This window comes from Macrobrachium rosenbergii, chromosome 22 (genome assembly GCF_040412425.1).
Source record: "Macrobrachium rosenbergii isolate ZJJX-2024 chromosome 22, ASM4041242v1, whole genome shotgun sequence".
NCBI classification, from domain to species: Eukaryota; Metazoa; Arthropoda; class Malacostraca; order Decapoda; family Palaemonidae; genus Macrobrachium; species Macrobrachium rosenbergii.
Window position 1 is genome coordinate 1,225,399 of NC_089762.1, and position 4,577 is coordinate 1,229,975.

The window sequence follows — 4,577 nt, forward strand, 5'->3', positions numbered from 1 at the left end:
AATACCTTTAAGATTTCTCAGTTTTAATTAAAACATACCGTTACTGATCATTTTTATTGCTAGATATATTGTTTATTTCATTTTTTTATATATTCTATTGAAAATATTCCGACAAAATAATTCTATTTACAAGTATTTTAAAGCCAATACAATAGTTATGTATTGAAAAAAAACCGCGATATAAGAGTTACTATTTAATATTTTTACTGGGATTTATTTTATTTATATTTCTGCTACAACCAAGATAATAAGAATTATTCAGTAAAATATATTTTATGTCACTGTCTTCATAAAATTTTTCATATCTTACATAGAATTGAAAATTAAATCTTAGGTGTAAATAAATACAGTTGTCAGTTACTGTTTTTGTTTGTTTTACACCAACTGTCACTAGACAGGCTTTTGGGTCACGTCGTTATTGTCTAGAATTGTCATGACCACAAGTTAATATCAAAGTGTGATGAAACCCGTAAGTATCTTTGAAAGCTAATATACTCATGCCTTAAACCCGCATGGGGTATTACCTTGGAAATATACTTTTTCTATAGTATTTTGGTTGCTTATCAAGAATTTGCCAATATTTTTTGTCGATCGACTGTAATTAACCTCAGAACAAATATGTTGCTGTGTGCAGGCCAGCCTGGAATGCTGTGGCGCATGGTCAGTGTTATAGGGGAACTTGTGGTAAAAATTGGAGTTCCTTCACCGGATGGCGTAACACAGCCCACTAGGTTAGGTTAGTATGGTTCCTTTTACAATAGATTTCCTTAGCCACTCCCTTTTCGAACGTATGGCTTCCTAATGGCTTGTGCATGTGCGAAACCGTTCCACGTGACCAACGTGACAGTCCGGTTTTCTCCCAACGATTTCCCCCAGCCAAAACCCCAAGCTCCCACAGGGTCCCCGGCATTGTTGGGTAGAGTTTATGTTAATAATAGTTGGCCGACAATAATCATCACCACTTACTTCTTCACCAACACTAAAAGTATAGGAAAATCAGCTTCCAAGGTAATAATTCTTGCGGAGCTGTTATGTAGAAATACTGATTATTAATAATATGGAACATTTTTTTTATAAAATTTGGTAAATATGTAGAATTCTGGTTCATCCATTGTGACTTATTTCCTTTATTCATACCATAGGTAAATATATAGAATTACAAATATTGATTTGTAATATAATAAGGTGGAAATATAGTATTTTATGAACAGATTTCGGTAAATTTACAGTTCCGGTCAAATTCACATTTCCGATATAAAATTACATTTTCCCTAGCTTAAATAGTGTACTTTTAACGAATCTGACCTTTATTTCTACCGCAAATGATTAGATTTAGAGATACATGGCCGCCATGGGTACCGCTCTCAGTTTTGGTGGTGCAGCGCGCTACGCGGCTTATGCACATTTTAAAAGATTGTTGCAAGCTCGTATGTTCTGGCAAGCGGTAATATTGCGCTACGCGCGCTTGCCACAGGGGTTACAGGGAACGAAATTTTACCCTTAACGTCTAGTTACAGTTTTGGTGAAATTCACGGCCGAAACTGCAATGTTACCCTTTTCGTTAACCACTTCACTTACCTTAAATAGATTCAGAAGCTGCAGACGTAGAAGGCTGAGGATCTAGTGGAAACTACCAATAGCCTCAAAGTAAGACAGAGAACACCCACTGCAGACGTGCACGACGGAATCCATGGCAGTCAACTGAAGCGCACTTTTGTAGAAAGCCGGCTTATTCCAAAATCGCAGTTAATTGGATAATCTTGAAACAAAGCAACCAATCAGGTTTCAGCATTTGTACTGTACTTATAATTCATAACGAAAAACAAAAGACGATTAGGCATTTTTACCCACAATACATTGACAAAAAACAAAAACGCATCAGCAGAAAAACTAACATGGCAGCATAAACGCATCCTTGCGATAACAACAAGGCACAATATTCATCGGCAAATATCTCCGTAACTCTTAATTTGCGGAAGATGCGAGTAAGTATTTCGTATGAATCATGACAAAAATATATGATAGCAAGTAAAAAAATATTAGATATCTGAATTTGACCGAAACTGTAATAATACCCAGATTTTGTTGAATATATAGGTGAGAATTTTAGTTCATTCATCGTGACTTAATTCTGTTTTTCATAATTAGGTATTTTAGTCTCGTCTCGGTCTTCCACAGGGACAACCGAGGTTGTCGAAGGCCGTTAGCCTGCTGAAGTTTTCGGAAATGTGTAACTTTGTTTTTGCTGAATATTTGTGTAATGCTTAAGCTGGTAAATTTTAATGTTAATCCACAAACACACTCTGAAGTTAAAAACATGATTTTTTTATATTTAGTGTGTGATTTGAAAGGTTTTGGCAGCCATTTGATAGAAAATTAGTAGGCCATGTATTGAGAGATGCAGGAACCCTCTTACACCGCATTTGGGTCGTTTCGGCCGTAAGCACGTTTACGTGCAATATGGGCGCCGTGTTTAGTACCAGCCCCTTGGGGATGTACGTAAAACATGAAATAATAATGGTAAATACCATAAACATAACGGTAAATACCATAAACATAACGTCTTGCATTGTTTTGGATGTTACAGCCTAAAGTGACTTATGGCCGAAACGACCAGGACCGCTTACACCCTACAGTTATGGCGACCACAAGGGATACTGGGGTTCTTGGGAATGGGCGGGGGAAAATACACAAGTGTGAACTACAAGGCTATATTTTGACATCCCCATGATACGTCAGCAAGTTATGATTGTGATTAAGGTACAGTTTATTGACAGTTTTTGATGTGACATCTAATTATGATGACCTTGTGACCTTGGTTATATTAGTTGGGAGGTTTGCTCCTGGCCAAGTAAGGACCAGGTGCCCAAAGTTAGATTAGATGTAGTTAGCTAGGCTGCAACCCTATTGTTTTAATTTATATCACCTTAGGTTAGGTTAAGTAGGCATCCAGGAGGGGTTGACAGGTAAGGACCCAGCGTCCTACATTAGGCTAGGTTAAATACATATGGTGAATCTTCTGAATTGCTGAGTTAAAAGTATGATTTCTGTGAATGCTTCAGAGGTTCATTCCGTTAGCAGATGGGTAGTTTTAGAGATACTGGACCCCTTTTATTACTTAGCCAGGGGGATAAAGACCTTACCCAACCTAACATAGGGAGCTGGGACCTTGCCTAGCTGTGGGGTTTTGCTCTCTTGACCCCTCACCTAACCTATCCAAGGGGGCCAGGTCCTTACCTAGCCTGGGAAGGGGGAACCTAACCTTACCACTGACTTCAGGGCCTTACCCCCTAGCCCTATAGGGAGTTAGTGCTGTCAGTGCACCTCATGCAGTAGTGCACTGTAGGCATTACATGAGGTTTTTTCCAGCTTCCTTCGGCCTCTGGCTGCAACCCCTTTCGTTCCTTATGCAGTGAACCCCCCTGTATTCGCAGGGGATGCGTACCACACACCCCCGCGAATAGCTAAAATCCGTGAATACTTAAAACCCCTCTAAAAACACTTAGAACTGCCCATTTGGATAGTTTAAACACAAGAAAAACCCTGTAAAAATGCTTATACCTGAGTATTTTAATAGTTTTATCACAAAAAGTGCATTTATTCATGAAAATTATATGAAAATACAGTAATTAGTGAATATTTCTCAGTGAAAAATACCGCAAATGGGCGAATTTTCCGCGAATAATGGCTAGATATGTTCCACAGAGGAACCCACGAATGCGTGAGTCCACGAATCATGAGAACGCAAATACGGGGGCTTTACTGTACTTTACCTCCATTCATAATCTCTCTTCCACCTTACTTTTTCACCCTTTCCTAACAATTGATTTATAGTGCAACTGCGAGGTTTTCCTCCTGTTACACCTTTTAAACCTTTTAACTGTCAATTTTTGTTTCAGCACTGAATGACCTCATAGGTCCAGCGCTTGACCCCTCACCTAACCTAATGCAGGGCACTGTAAATTTAGTTAGGGTTACCAGTTACCAGGTCTGTTCTTACCCAGTGCAAAATGTCACTCAGAAAACCTATAAACTTTACTTTAATCCCAGTCAGAACTTGCAGAAGTGCCATAGACATGTTCTACACTTCTTCATGACAATAACAAGATGTTTCAAACATGTAAGCCATCTGTAATCCCAATTCACTTGTACAAAAGAAATCTTATTTGAGAGCTCCACTTAGAAAAAATCTAAGGTGATAACAACATTCATTGGTAAATATCTGTCACGGTAGTTGGCGGTTAGTAAAGCCCAGCCACCAGAAGTACACAAAAACCGCAGCTTTGGCACTTTATAACTCTGGAAATATTCAACCAATGGAGATGACACTTTGGCTTTAGAGGTTTCCCACAAAGGTCTGTAGTTGTGCCAAACTTCATTGAAATCCGTTCAGCCATTCAGGAGATCCAGACATCGATTTTTGGTGTTCAGGGGATGTGGTAGGGGGTGGGTGGGTGAGGGTCATAACATATTTGTGGAGCAATAATGATAAAAGATACAGCCACGATACTTAGTTTTTATGGAAGCTCGTATTCTGGAAGGGTGCCTCTCGGGGTTTGTTTCTTGAAAAAATGAAA

At 38.8% G+C, this 4,577-nt stretch overlaps 1 long non-coding RNA gene across 1 annotated transcript in view; it reads left to right on the forward strand.

The window, feature by feature from the left end:
- The first annotated feature begins 372 nt into the window (after window positions 1-372).
- The window catches only part of LOC136850513 (uncharacterized), a 20,560-nt gene continuing 16,355 nt past the window's right edge, over window positions 373-4,577 (forward strand). The window contains exons 1-2 of the long non-coding RNA XR_010856634.1: window positions 373-469; window positions 635-736. This is a non-coding gene — a long non-coding RNA (uncharacterized lncRNA). The remainder of the gene's footprint in view (window positions 470-634; window positions 737-4,577) is intronic.